The sequence below is a fragment of the Hippocampus zosterae genome, chromosome 11 (assembly GCF_025434085.1).
Source record: "Hippocampus zosterae strain Florida chromosome 11, ASM2543408v3, whole genome shotgun sequence".
Lineage (NCBI taxonomy): Eukaryota > Metazoa > Chordata > Actinopteri > Syngnathiformes > Syngnathidae > Hippocampus > Hippocampus zosterae.
In genome coordinates, this window is record NC_067461.1 from 22,550,200 (window position 1) to 22,566,610 (window position 16,411).

The following is a 16,411-nucleotide window of genomic DNA, read 5'->3' on the forward strand; positions in this document are numbered from 1 at the left end:
GCTACATTCGTCGACGTTGGATTTAGTGTACGTCGATGCTGCTCACACGTCAGCAACATAATAGTTATTCATCAATTTAACCAATCTCATTCACAATTTCGACCAAAAAGTCCTAATCCCATTTTTTAAATTCACATTTGAGTGTTATTTTTAATCAATCATATTTCATTTTATGTTTGTACATTCTCTCTCCGTTCACCAGCGGGCACTTACTTCAGTCACGCAACACAGATTTTGGCGGCAATAATGAGTAATATTTTAATACCTTCATCTGGGTAGAAACACTGCATTTTGCAAGAAAGGAGATCGTCTGCCGACTGAAATGTAACGGGAACACACCAGTTTGTGGATGAATCTTGGATGGCGCCATGGCATGAAACGGTAATAAACCTGAAGAATCAACAGCTTTTGGTAGTGACACGGACTAAATATGAGTTATTTATTCAAAAAGTCGATCATAAATTTCATCGTACATGAAGAATTACTTATTCTTGCGCACGCACGTTTTGTTGACAATTTAGTGCGTATGCGCGGTTTGTATATTAGGTCATTTGAGAGCGAGCAGAAAAATGTCTTTCTCCCAGACACATGTAGATCAGCTTATACTTTTGAAAAAGAACATGTTAGCCTTTGGCACAATTGTTTACTGTCCGATACAATTGTTATTAATACACAACAATCACAGCAGCATGTTAACTAAATGTGAAAACTCAGACTTAAAACAATCTATATTTGTGTGCTCCACAAAAGAGAATGATGATTATTTTTCACATATATGAAGCATCAAAAAGGTTTATGTTGATGATTTATTGCATTTTAAAACAGCGTATTATGATAAAAAGTATAGTTAGTTGAAAAAGAGAACTAGTTTCTTCTGTTGCATTTGTTTATGGTTGAATATTAAGACGACTAGGTTGTTATGATATCAATGTTACATTTTTTCTCATAATATATTTGGAGTTGAAGTTGAAGCTTTGAGTTGTTTGTTTGTTTGTTTGTTTATTGAACATAAAACATATACAGTAATAATTTGACAGAAAATAAGGTAGATAAAAAAGTAAAAAGAAAGAAATCAGTCTTCGTTCAACACAGTTATTATGTTCAAGGGAGTAGGATGAAGTAAAAACTTATCTAGTCCTACCCCGTTATGTGTTTATATCTACTAAATAATTTTTATATCAATCAGAAAAGAAAAAGTAGAAGAAGTCTCCATTAAGGCTCATACTTTACCCATAACCGTTATATTTTTACAACTTTTGGTTTGTATCCTGGATTATATACATCCTCACCCTGGCACTCTTGTGTCAATTTTCTCTTGTATTCATAATGGATATTTCAATACCTTTCTCTATTTATCAACTTAGTTCTGATTTATCATTATATTTAATGTTTAGAATTTATCATTTTAACTCTGATTGATGTAGGTTGTTTGTACTATTTTTTTTAATTTGTTTTTGAAATCAGCAAGCGATTTACTCATTTTTAGGTCAGTTTCGAGATTATTCCACAGATTATCACCTTTGCTAGATACAATTCTTTGCTTAATGTTTGTTCTTGTTTTGAGTTTTTTTTAATAAGTTGGTACCTCTTAATTCATAGTTGCTTTCTCGAATTTCGAAAAACTTCTGAATGTTTTGGCAGAGCAGGTTATTGTGTGCTTTGTACATTAATTGGGCGATTTCAAAGTCAACCAAGTCATAAAATTTCATCGTATTTAATTTGATAAATAGTGGATTTGTGGGTTCCGTATATTTTGATCTGTTAATAATTCGATTTGCTTTTTTTGTAGTTTGAGAATAGGGAGTGTGTTTATGTGTTTATGTGTTTATGAGTGTGAAATCATTTTGAGTGTGCGCCATTTAAAAACACACAAAACGAAAACAGAACAAAAATCTACAAATTAAATATTCCAAATGAAACAAACCAATATGTACTACAAGTCCGAAAAGGAGTGGGGAGAAGTCAAACTTCTTCAGATCCTACAGCTCGCTTCACATCACCAAGATAAATACAAAATCAAAAATTGCAGACCAAAATACATATACGTACAAACACCATTTCAATGAAGTTGGACTGTTGTGTTTAACAAAAGAATACAATGAGCGCTTATAAATAAAATGTATTATTATTATTATTATTATTATAAATCATTTTAAACCTACTGTATATTTAATAGAATACAATACTATTTCTTGAAATGACGTTTTACCAGCAGCTTTAGCTGTAACAAATCGTTTTACAAAACACTTAACATAAAATAACACTAATACAACAGGACACATAACGAAAAACATTGGTTAAATACATTTGTAATAGAGACTATGAAGACAATATATTTTATGTTCAAATGGGTTGCAGCAATAAAATTCTACATTAATGATCATTTGCTAAAAAGTTTAGAATAAAGTTTGAACATGAATTAGCTTCTCTGTGGAGTCAATTCAATGAAATAGAGATTGGACATGACTTGCAAATCATTGTAGTCTGTTTTTATTTATGTTTAACACAGTGTCCCAACTTCAGGAATTGGGTTTATGCATACGCAAAATATGCCTCATATTTGAATTTTGTACATCCACTTTTGCCCACACACACCTCAGACTCGTTCTTCTGTCAATACAGTATCTCACACTGTATATCTATTCCCTTTCCCAGCAACATATTTTCCTATGTTCTTTTGAAACGTTTGGAAATTGTTCCTCACTCACACTGTTCCACTGTTTCACACCACAAATTGACAAACAAAACCTTTATCGTATTGAACTGTAAAGTTAAAATGTGTAACATATCCCTATTTGCATTAGGCACGATCACAATCTAAACGCAAATCAATTCACACAACACTCGCATCAATAACAAAGTTGTCATGAATTGAGTCTGCTCACATCTGCAGTGACGTTGCCCAAAGCCAAGGTGCCTGCTCTGTGATGTAACATCATCATGTCAGTGAGGTGGTGATCTTTCTCAGAGCCGCAGCAAAGGCAGACCAGATGCCAGATAAATATCATGTTTACTGGCTTAGCTCATTTTCCGGGTTGCCATAAAATGATGCTATTGAATGCCTTAAAGGTGACATACAGTATTGTTGAAAATATATTTTTTTAATTGCTTGATAGTTACAGATAATGGCTAGAAAAAAAGGGCATGCTTCCAGTTTATGTTTGTATGTATTTATTGCTACTTCCTGTTTAAAGTTGAATGTAAAACTTAACATAAAACACTAGTAGAAGCAATGTACTAAAGCATGAAATTATGTTGCACAAACTGTTTCTTTATTTACATTTTATTTGACTATTTTACTCTAGACTGCTCTTTTTTTACATTACAAAAAAATATTGGAATTTTATACTGTAGTGTTAAATGTGTAACAGGAGCCAATTAATAGCATTTCTATTCAGTTATGTGGGGAAAGATGCTTTGAGATACAAGTAGTATGAGTGCAGGTGTGGCCATGAAATGAACGGAACTCGAAAGTCAAGGCACCACTTGGCAAATAAAAGATTAACGTTTGATTCTTTACCAATGAAAAAAACAAAACAAAACAAAACAAAAAAAAATCCTTTTGACTTTGGTGGAAATCAAAATCTGTGTGGCGACATGGCACAGTGGTAGTGTTATCATTGGTAGGTTCGATCCCCAGCCATTGCAGCCATGTCGAAGTGTTCTCGAGCAAGGTACTGAACTCCTAGTTGCTCCTGGTGCTGCGTCACGAGTCGGTGAATCAGGTAACAGCGTGAAGCGCTTTGAGTACCCAAGGTAGAAAAGCGCTATGCTAGTGACAGCCTATGTCTCTTTCTGCACACTCATAGCAGCCTCTGTTTCTTTCTCACTGATCATAAGTAAGAACTGCCTCTTTAACCAACATGGTAGTTTGGCAGATGTCAATTTAGGTGTAAACAGTCATAGAGATGATCCCGTTAGCAATGGTATGGAATAATCAAAATGGTCAGTGACTTAAATTTGACATGAAATAATAGATGATGAATATTTATCAGTCTTATAATAATTGAAGTTTGAGAAGTCAGTTCACCCATTTCACACTCGCCCAAATGCAGAGATATTCAGTTACTTAACCCCAAATGGATCACTCAAGGTGTCTGGTCTACTTACTGGAGGTCCTGTAAAACAAAAAGAGAGAGAGAGAAAGCTACATTTAGAATTTCGATAAACTGGTGATACATTTAGTCAGAGGTTAGAGATACATGTATTCATTTATTTCATCCAAAGTCATCAAGATTGTAGCCTTCAGTCAGTTATGCATAAAACAAAGTGAGCCCAAAATGTATGTGACAAACAAGTATGTTTTTTCTACATATTCTGACTTTCTCATCATCACATAAGAATGATTCTGAAAGTAAATATCTTCTACACATACATTCATACAGGATAAACTATATATCCGTAGGGGTGAACATATGACCTAATTTCTACCGACTGTTGATTAATTACAAACTAAGTGATCAATGCAAAACATTTCTGGCACAAAAATGCACAAATTTTGGACAGTTTTCTTGAAGAGGGGTTGTGGACCATGAACAAGAGTCATCAACGGTTAGGGCGCAGACATTTTTTTTTTAATCAAGCACTGAATTTGTAGCTCTTGCACATAGAGTAAAAATGGTTGCTTTTTTCCCAAACTTAGACCAGTCATGTATATATTTTTGGGCCTTAGGAAGTATTTCCAGAAACAAAAAAAAGAAAGAAAGAAAAGAATGACTATGAATATCGCTCCAAGCTTTGAACGGAGCCTCAATGAAAACACATGAGAGGGATGCATAGCCACAACCAGGGCATTACACTCTTTCAGCACCACAAAACAGACCTTTAATGAAAACATTTATACTTTTTTCAACATTTTCTTGTAGTTGCTACATCAATGACTGGAAATGAAGCGGATGGAGACAAAGCCCCTCTAAGCAGTGCAAAGGAGATTGACTTTTTAATCACTCAGCCGGGTGTCAAATCCTTTTCTTCCTATTTTCATGCCAAAAAATGTGGGAACAGGAAAGAGACTTTTGGGAAGAGGCTTGAATAACTGCAAGGTGAGTCTGTACACAAAGTGGTGCAGTTTGGAGTCGGGAGTGCTGTTCATTCATTCTTGTAGTTGGTCGGAACAAAAGTGAATATGCAGGCCTCTCTGCAAGAAAGAACTGGTCAAAACAAACCTCAACCAAGATTCCCGCTACATTCTGGGCCTTCCTTCACATCCTGTTGGCTAGAGCTGTTCACACAGGAGACTCGACCCAGAGAATCTTGATCCAAAGGCACGTTGGGAGGCCAAAGACAACAGGGTTCAAATATAGTACAGAACGCGGCGCCTGATGAACAGCTTTGTGTGCAACAAGCAGCGGGCACAACATGAAACAAAACGCAAAGCCATAAACACACAACACTGGAGGATGTCGTTTGACCGCACTCATATCACATATGCTAAATTTGCCCTCTCCCGGGATTAATGCTGTCTAACTTTTGCGAACACCTGTTGTTTCCACTTATGTAAGGGCACCGCTAGGACGTGCCCGGAAATGGAAACCGAATCTTATACGCCAACAAACATCCAAAATCTTGCCTCCTCATACAGTCAGTTCCTTACCAAAGATTTATCACTTGTCAAGTAAAATCCAGTTTTATTAGTAAAGCACTTTTCTATTTTCCATACATTGAGAATGCAACTGAAAGTGCTTCAGGAATAAAAACAATCAATTGAAAATAACAAAATACCCAACAACATCAAATGCACAAGAACACAGTCCTCCCAGCCCCGCATGACTGAGTAAGGAGTTGTGTGAGTATCACAAAGTGCAAGAGAGAAATAGCACAATAGAGGGCACTGTGGGCTCATGTGAAGTCCCGTTATGCCTTTAAAAAGTCCTGGTACAGAGAGGCTAAAATGGAGAAGTGCTGGTAGTCCGTACCTCTGTGTACCAACCTATTTAAAGCACTGGTGGGAAAAATCCGCACAGAGAGTCCACAATCACAAAGGATGACGCCACAGAAACTCCGACACGGGGAGACGTGGGTAAACTCCTCATATTCGCTGTCACCAAGTGTTGGGCAAATGAAGTTGACCAACTCGGTTATGTCACCCACAAAGTCATGGCTGGAATCATGGATAAAATAATATATTCCAAAAGGATTCGTTAATTGTGATGGTCCAACTGTCATCCATAACTTAATATTGAAAATACATCAAAGAAGGATCTCAATTGGCCCTGCGTGATCAGAAGAAATGGTGATGTACAGTTGTGTGTCATCTGCATGTACGTGTTTTTTTTCTTCATTGTCCACCTTTATTATTGCACATGTGCAATGTGCATGAACACAATTATATTTGTGTGGTGCGGCTGTCAAACCAGCCAGTAGCACAAGTTTTGCACAAGTGCATTTAATTTGAACTCATGTCCCAGAGGTCGTAAACATTTCCCAGTATGATAAAATGAGTCAGGGAGTTTCAGAGTCTCCAAAAGTCTTCAATAACATCAGAGTGAGTCACTAAATTTATCGCTAGTCGTTCTTAAAAATAGAGTCGACAGAGGTATCAGACTTGTCATAAAATAGGCTTGCACTGAAACAGTGAAAATGTATCAATAACTGACCGCCATTGAAATGCAATGAAAAAAAATCCAACTTTTTTTCAACCGCTGATGAACTACCAATATGCATTTTACATGAAAAATAATGCAAAATGCTACCTCTTTCTCTTAAAGAGGAAACATTTCAAAAATTGAAATAGATGTTTTTTAAAATTTACTACGTGTTTGAAATGTCACCTTTTATCAGCAACCCATTTCATTGCTGGTATGAATGTCGAATGAGAAAACACTGAGGATAAATTAGGAACAATAACAGTATGTGCATTCAATTTCAACAAGTAAAAGTACACATAGCCACTCATGCACATTCCATATTTCCACACAAATTGTATATCTTCGTTGCTTTCAATAAACAAATAATGCTTGATGTGTGCTCTTTACTCTCAGATGACTTGAGCGTGTAAATGAAAAATAATTTAAAAATATATATATCATGACCACATCACCTGCTGTCTCAAAACTTAGCCCAGCTCAGTCTAATAATATGGCTACTCGAATAACCTGTGGAATCTAAACCTAAAACCCACCACAGGGCCGCCATCCTGTTCTTTCAAATTGCCCGCCTCAACAGTTGCTCTTGTGACCACACTTCTTCTTCAGTTGAACAATAATGAGTTCAACTAAGGCTTTGTAGAAAAACACGCCTCAAGTCATACAAAAACCATAATCAAACCATAATCGGCACACGTGGCATCAACAAATTTAAAAAGAACTGCACCTCCTGGAACTTCCATTTAATATATACAATTTCAACTCCACCAGTTTATTTTGCAGTTTCTTGATTCCTTTTTTGGTTGGGGGTTCAATGTTATTAATTACGTAATTATTGTAATTAGTATTTATCATATATTTTTTATTTTTATCATGTAATGGGCCAAACACCTTCCAAAAAGTTACATTTTTGCCAAAGAATATTGGTCTAAAAGTGTTGGAGCCCTGTTGGGCAAACAAAACGACATCAGAAAATGCAAACGTAATCGATTGGAGTCAAAATCTCATGTTACCATTACCTCTCCCCTTTTCTTTTTTACATTGTGTCATAATGAGAAAAGTTACACACACACACACACACACTCGTGTATGTGTGTAAATTTTGTGTCTGTGTGTGTATGCACCATCCATCGATTTTCTGATCTGCTTATCCTCACAAGGGGCATGCTGGAGCCTATCCCAGCCATCATCGGGCAGTAGGCAGGGGACACCCTGAACTGGTTGGCAACCAATCGCAGTGCATGCATAGACGAACAAAGTATTCATGCTCACAATGACACGGAGGGACAATTTATATTGTTCCATTAACTTACCATGCAAGTTTTGGGACTGTGGGAGTACCCAAAGAAAACCCACACACTCACGGGGAGAACATGCAAACGCCACACTGGAAGGTCGAAGCTGGAATTGAACCCTGCCCCTCTGCACTCTGAGGCCGGCATGCAAACCAGTCATCCAGTGTGTGTGTGTGTGTGTGTGTGTGTGTGTGAGTGTGCGTGTGTGTGTGTGTGTGCGTGTGTGTGTGTGATGTATTAAAACATTTAAGATTAAGATATCCATTATTTGTCCCACACTGGGGAAAGTTAACCAGACCTTGGCAGTTGCTTTATCAAAAATAAATACAAAGAGACTTGAACAGCCTGTGCAACTAGACTTGAGCAGCTCGCATTTGAGCATGCAACATAATATGATACAGTCACCTCATGGCTGTGTTTATAAGCTTAAACCAGCTAACTCAGAAGAAGAAAATATTCTGCAGTACAAGTTTTGCAAGTGTGAAAAGCCCTAAAATAAACACACCTAGAGAGGAAATGTGAAATGATATATTTCAGTTAAAAAGTTTACTGAAGGTCAGGGGTGTCAAACTCATTTTAGTTGCTGGCCAATTTGGAGTTGCGTCTTCCATCGGAGGGCCGTTATGACAGTGAAACCACAAAATTATTACTTGTACACAACAACTGAATCGATCACACATTTTGAAATCAGTTAAATCAATTACAGTCAAACCTCAGTTTTAAAACGTCTCGGTTCTCGACCAATTCGGTTTTCGACCCCAACATTTTTTATGCCTTGGATGACGAACAAATTTCGGTTCTCGAACAAACTGAGCGCACTTGAATGCACCATTTGAGTCCTCTCGCCTTCTTTACACGAGGAAGTGACACTTCCTCGTGTTGCTTTCCATTGTGACCAGACGTATTCAATAAACATTTTTATTTTAAAAAGAGCGTGGTTTCGGTTTTCGAACAATTTCGGTTTTCGAACAGTCTTCTGGAACGGATTATGGACGAAAACCGAGGTTTGACTATATAATAGTTTGTTCAATGATTGTTCAAGTGAGTGTAAACAGGGTAACAACATTCTTGCAAAATCCCTACGTTATTCATTACACATGACAATTTGACATTTCGCTACAGATTTTAGCAAGTTGACACATGGGATTTTCTTTCGTGGGCCGCATAACATAATCTGGCGGGCCACATCTAGCCCCCCTGCCTTGAGTTTGACACCTGTGCTGTAGGTAAGATAAGATAACCTTTATTTGTCCCACACTGGGGACATTTACAAGGTGATTAACTTGTTAGATAATAATCATCATCAATCAGTTTAATTACTTTATGTAGCTCAGGAATTAATTAATTAATTAATTAAACAATGGGGGTTTTTGGGGTGTGGGGGGAATCTCAAAATTATGTGCGGTAAATTTTAAAGTGGGCCAAAGTCATCAATTCATGAGACATGGAAAATGACTTAAGAGTTGAAGTTAAACTGTTTCAATGCATTCACTGGAACACATTTTCACACTTCAAGCAACAGCATGATCAAAACAAGTTGAAAATAGCTTGGAAAAAGTTTTCCCTTTTCAGAAAACTATATATACTATGTGTATATATATATATATATATGTATGAACATTCTCCTATATCTCAAATCATCTTTCATTTTCTTTTTTTACATATTGCAGCGGCACACATTATGTTGCTCCTAACCGATTCCATGGATCAGCTGTGTAGGATATTTTTTTAAAGTTTCATTCGATTTATTTAAACCTCCCTGTAAGAATGTCATACCTCAGTATTATCAGTATCACATAGTCACGACATCGGGTTATACATTTTGAGAACACTCCTTGGTTGCCTTTGTGGTGTCAGATAAGTTAAACAAATAACGTCTGAAGCTACCGAGTTATGCTCATACAATGTATTATATTTTTGTTTCTTTTTTTAAAGATTTGTTTCTATGGATTTTGTGAGGCTTTACCTACTTGAACAGACAGCTTGGGTCAATAAACCTTATGATGGTTTGCACAGGTGACCTGTTTGATCTTAGTTCTGTTCAGGAAAACAAACATGTTAAATGGGAAAGAGAGTTGTATGCTTACTGCCAGTTGGAGGAGTGAAAACATCTCAAGTCATTTTATGAATCCAATAAGGCCACTTACATTAGCAATCAGGTTTGAGCCCCCTTTCTGCATGCACAAATCTTAATAAATTGAATGAAAAGTACAAAAAAAGTCAGACGATAAACATAGTGCAGTTTTTTGCATGATTCTCTTTGTGACTGATTTTTTTTCCAAGAAGGTTCAGACCAAAGTATAGCTACTAAATGTAAAATTAAGTAATTCCACAGAAGCCTTTTCAGTACATCACTTCAAAGACAACAATGTAACTTCGCCAGAAAAGGCCCCATTAGCCTGACTAACTCATTCGTCTCTCAAAAGAGGAGGAAAGGCATTGATAGAAACCAGCTCCACTTTTAATCTGGACGAAGAACAAACTTCCTAAAACGATCCATGGTGATGAGTGGGACTTGCATTGTAACCTTGAACTGCAAATTCTCTCATGGTCGTCTCCACATTATGGAAAGACCACATTGCTTTTTGTCACATTGTTATCAATGTTGTCAAATTTACAATTCTCAGTCAATCACCTTCAAAACTTTTTTAATTAATGTTATCCATTGTCGAAGGAAATGTACTATTCATTTTCAAAGGGTATTCGAATAGCGATAACATTCGATCCTTCCATATTGTCAAAAATGAGCACCAGTCCAATTCATGATATAGCGAGATGAAACAGATTAAATACTTCATGTGTGAAATTGCACATGTGGATATAGCAAAGCAATTCATGTGTGAGTTTAGTGGTTTTTAACAATGTAAACACACAACATGTGTGTCTTCTCTCCCTAAATGTCTGTTACGTCCTGCTTTATTCTATGAGTCCTCCGATTGTAATACTTACTATTCATTGTCATGCAGGAACAACTTCCTTTTAGCCTAGAAAACGAATCATTTTAACCCTGATTACACAATTAGGCTTAATGCAAGTGCCACAGGATGCTGGATTTCATTTTCCTGACAAATTCACCTAACCACTCGAAATACAAAGTCAGTTTTCTTTTTGTTGTTTGTTTTATTTATTTATTTATTTACTACAATTGAGCATGAATCCAGAGCTATTCTTTCATTGACTAAATGGTGGGGTTGCACCATCCAATGTGAGTTCTTCAGGTTTTTCTTTTATACATTGTGAACTGTCCTGGGGCAAGAATTAGAAGAACACAAAAGGCCTTTGGATTTACAAGGACAGAGCGCAGTGAAATGAGACTTACATAGATTTTTTTAGCGAGCTAGCTAGCTAACTATAATATATACATAAAATAGAAATATAGAAATACATAAATGTGTCCAAGTGAGATAGGCTGAAAGACAAGACAGAGAGGAACTTTATGGAAATCAAAACGTAACACCCACTGGAAAAGACGACTTTTTGGTTCCTTTGCAGTGGTTGCACCCTTCCTCCCACACTGTAATACAAGAGGGGCCCATATGCTGTTAAATGACCTTCAAAAGCCCACCGGCCTCTGTCCCAAAAAGCTATATGTCATCCAGGTTGAACTTCCTTTGCTCGGTGTCATCAGCGAAAGGAAGTACCAGAATTATGGGAAGTCATTGAGGGAGCAGTGGAAACAGAGAGACAGCATTTGCAATTCATCTGCTCCAGCTTTTAAAATCATCAAGATTGACTCAAACCTATCCGGTGGGTTTTGAAACGATTCCTCTGAAGTTGTGGGTGGGGTCATGGATGTCTGAGGTGGGAGTTGAAAGTGAGAGCTTGACAGAAGGAGTGGGTTAGGAAAAGGCAGATACAATAACTGAAATGTATTTCTCTTTGAGCAGTGGGTCTTCAACTGGTTCGATCTAACCCGAGGGGTTCGGTAAACCGGTCTCAGGTGTTCGATGGAGTCTCTGCCATACAATTAAAAAAACTATACTTATGTCTTGAAATTTTCTTTACTTTTTTCAGTTTTTTATAAATGTGTTTTATAAAGTCTTGAATTTGTAAAAAAAAAAAAAAAATCATATTTTTATTTTTCACTAATGAACCGTTCAGCTCAAGTGCTGATCATGGTCGCATATTTTGCATTATGGAATACAACAAAAAGTTTGCCGACGAACACATCCACCCCAACCACATCATCAACACGGACGAGATGTTACTCACTTCCGGTGAACCACACTGTAGAGAAAAAGGGGACCGTCACGGTAGCTACCATATTTTCACGACTATAAGGCGCAATTAAAAGTCTTTTCTCCAAAATGGACAGGACGCCTTATAATGCGGAGCGTCTTGTGTATGCGCTGAGTTCCAAAACCTGACTGACAGCCGACACGCTGTTTATATAGCGAAAAGGCGGAAGTGACTGTGGACAGACATGCGGCAAAGAAGTCGGCCAATCAGTGAAGGGTGGGCGTGTATATATACATATATGGAAAGAGAGAGAGAGAGAGTAGGCAGATGTGAGAGAGGAGAGGCATGCGGGGGAGAAGTCCGCCAATGAGTGAAGGGTGGGCGCGTAAGTGGACGCTAAAGGGACGCCCGAAGCAGGTACCAACACCTGTATAGAGTGTGGCTATGTGCATTGTTGCAAAACAACTCCGGTTTTGGTTTCTAAGAACCCCTGAAAATAAATTAGACAAAAAGACACGCCTACGAGCAAGCAAATGAACTCTGAGCTTGCAGTTATTCCCGGAGGCTTGACTAAACAACTCCAACCGCTGGATATCGGCATCAACCGGGCGTTCAAAGTAAATTTGCGACCGGGCGTTCAAAGTAAAGTTGCGAACGGCATGGGAACAATGGATGATCGATGGCAAACACAACTTTACAAAGAGTGAGAGGCAGCGCTGGGCGAGTTACGCCACAATTTGCGAATGGATTGTGGCTGCTTGGACGAACGTGTCTGCTTGCACTGTTGTTCGAGTTTTTAGCAAAGCCGGCATAATTTCTGTGGAGCCACATGGCAATGAGAGTGACTCTGACAACGAGAGGGACCGCGGCGTTTTCGATGGATACCGGTACTTGCACAATTGTTCAATTCTGATACAGAGGATGAGGACTTTGATGGATTTATGGGTGATGATTGATCGAAAAACGTGAGTACATTGTATGATGGCTAAATAAAATACAACGGAACTCAGTTTTGCTTCTGTTGCCTTTTTAAAAACGTCTTTTTAGCTTGTATCTGTATGTCTTGGTATGCTACCATATGCTTCTAGCTAACGTGTTTTTAGCGTGCGCGCATGCATGCCGTATGTTTAAGCTGGCGTATGTTTTACCACTTTAAAACTGCGCCCAATGATACAGTGTGTTTTGTCTATGTGTAAAATACAGAAATAGCACCCATTAATGAGACTGCGCCCAACCATACCGTGCGCCGAATGGTCGTGAAAATACGGTAATCTATTGTGGATGCTTGGTCTTACAAGTGTGCTTGCACTGTTGTTCGAGCTTTCGCAAAAGCTGGCATAATTTCTGAAGAGCCGCACAGCAGCGAGACTGACTCTGACAACCTGGCATGTTTGATTTTGAACTTGCCCCACTGTTCATTTCAAATACAGAAGATTAGGAGTTTGACATGTTTTAGGATAAGGATTAAACAAAAAAAATAACGTGAGTACGTTGTTAAATACTTCAATAAAGTACAACCAAATTCAGTTTTGCTCCCGCTGCCTTTTTAAAAACATACGAAAGCACGCGTGCACACCAGCTTATTTGTTTGAGCTAGCGTATGTTTTACCATGTCTGCGTCTAATAATACTATGCGTTTTGTGTATGTATTAAATATAGAAACAGCACCCATAACTGACAGTACACCTTTTAATACGGTGTGTCGTATGGTCGTGAAAATACAGTAGTGACGAGAATCTGTAACAGTACTTCTCTCCTAACGTCACTGTTGAGTGATGCCCTCAAACGTTTTGTATGACTGATAACTGATACACATGTTGACGTTGGCCGTATTCATTATTTTGTGAGCCAACAAAAATGTATTTTACCATTAATTTAACCAAGACAAGACCAGAGTGCTTTCCGACAGTAAACATTTATGGTCCATGCCCATGCACTGAATCAATCAACAGAGACTTGAACTCAGGATAACATCCTAGTCAGACATTGAAAGCAATAAATGGCTGAGCATGTGGCCGTTCCAAAGGGGGCTCTATCCAGGCGCCACTCGCTTCCTGTCAGCCACGCTCCAGCAGCAGACTGTGAGTGTGACTGCGAGGAAAATCCCACCTCTGAATGAACCCTTCGCCCAGCACACTACTTTTGCCTTGACAAATGGTAAACTGGCTCAGGTTAAAAAAACAAATTCACCAAGATGAACTCACATGTATTTCCTGTGTGTGTGTGTGTGTGTATATATATATATATATATATATATATATATATATATTTGAGCTGTCAAACGATTAAAATATTTAATTGAATAAAAACGCAACTGTCATAATTAACTCAAATGAACTCAATTAATCGTGATTACTCATGATTACATTTATTATCATTTTTTTTATTTTCCTTTTATTTTTGTCCTATTTTTTCCTGTTTTAATGCTCTCATCAACATGGAATCATGGATCAGTTTTCTATGTGCAAAATGCAAATATTTACTGAAACAACTTTTTTGATTTTCAATTTCATTTTTCACTTGGAGCAGTTATTCACACATGTCTCTCACCCAATATTACTGTCTATCAACAACAGTGAAAAAATATTTTGCCACACAACAGCTCTTTTTAGGAAATCAAAACAGAGCAATATGAAATTATAAATAGTTCCAAATAATAACAATCGCGTCAATGGCATACATCGTACTCAACAGGCTACCTGCTCTGTATTCACCAGAGGCTCCTCAACCTAGTGTCTTATTTCTCTCCCGAAACAGTGTCTTCTCCCGCTTGGTGGACCTTAGCCTCTCGCTGGCAATTCGTCGTGGAGTCGCTAGACGCAATGCGAATAATGTCAGCTTTAATCTGGCTGTGGACAATGTTGACAGGCTTGCATGCAGAAACCATACATTTAGTTATGGCTTCAACAAATGTGTTCTTCATTTTCTTTGCTTTGAAATGATCCATAGCTTTAGTTTTAGACGAGGGGGCGGAGTACTCACATCAGCTGTGTGCTTGGCCATTAAGTGGTATTTTAGACTTGACGTGCTATGGTGATAGCTCAGTTTACGACTGCAAAACATACAGGTAACTGGTCTTGTCAGTGGAACAATCTGGTACTAAAAGTAAACTTTCCATTCATAAACTCTTCAAGTGTCCGTTTTCTGTGTCTCGAGCTGCTATGGCTGGCAAAAAAGACATGGGCGTGGACTTCTGCAGGGCGCTTGTTGTTTTGTTTCCGGTGTATTTATAGAGCAACTTGTAAAATCCACTGTGACGTGTGCCACATTAATCTCGCGAGAAAAAAATGTATCACGTTAAAATTCATTTCAATGAATGCCGATAATACTGCACTAAACTGACAGTTCTAATATATATATATATATATATATATATATATATATATATTAGATATAATATATATATATATATATATATATATAATCTAATTAAAAATGCAATTGTCATAATTAACTCAAATGAACTAAAAAATTAATCGTTATTGCTCACATATTTTTTATCGTTTCTGAATTTCCTTTTACATTTTTTGTCCTATTTTTCCCCATTTTAATGCTCTCATTAACTTGGAATCATGAATCAGTTTTCTATGTGCCAAATGCAAATATTTACTGAAATAATTTCAATTTTACATGAACATTTTTCACTTGGAGCAGTTGTTCACACATAATCTCTCACACAATATTACTGTCCATCAACAACAGTGAAAAAAAATATTTTGTCACACAACAGCTGCTTTAACAGCTTTTTTAATGAAATCAAAACAGAGCAATATAACATTATAAAGTGCACATCTAAGGTAAACTAGTACTCAGCCTATAGTGGATTTAAACCATGGTTGCATACTTCGTTTTTCTCAAGTTTGCTTTGAACACAGCAGTCTGTTTTTGTATGTTTGTTGGAGAATAACGAGACTCCGGACACCAGTGGTCGTTATGTGCCGCGGTATTCAAAACTGCCGGCCGTACAAACAAGCGCAAGCATTCCCCCGTGCTCCTGGGGCAAACCATTCTGAAAGAGGGGGGTTTCACTCCCCCTAACAAAGTCAGGCTATGTTGATTATGTTGGTACTTCTTACGCGGAAGTCTCTCTACGGTTTTTGTGTCTACCTCATTTCGGATGACTACACTTGGTTCGATGACAACACTGGAGACGTTTTATTTTCGCTAGGTCGCTACCACTGCACCGCTGAACTTTCGTTGTCATGTCACCGCCTCTGCGCACCGTCACTGTCAGACGAACACAGAGAAGCTCCACCCGCTCTATTTATAAGGACACGGAACGCTGCAGCCTTCCACACAAAATAGTTCCAAACAAGTAACAATCGCGTCAGTGGCATACATCGTATACCTGTA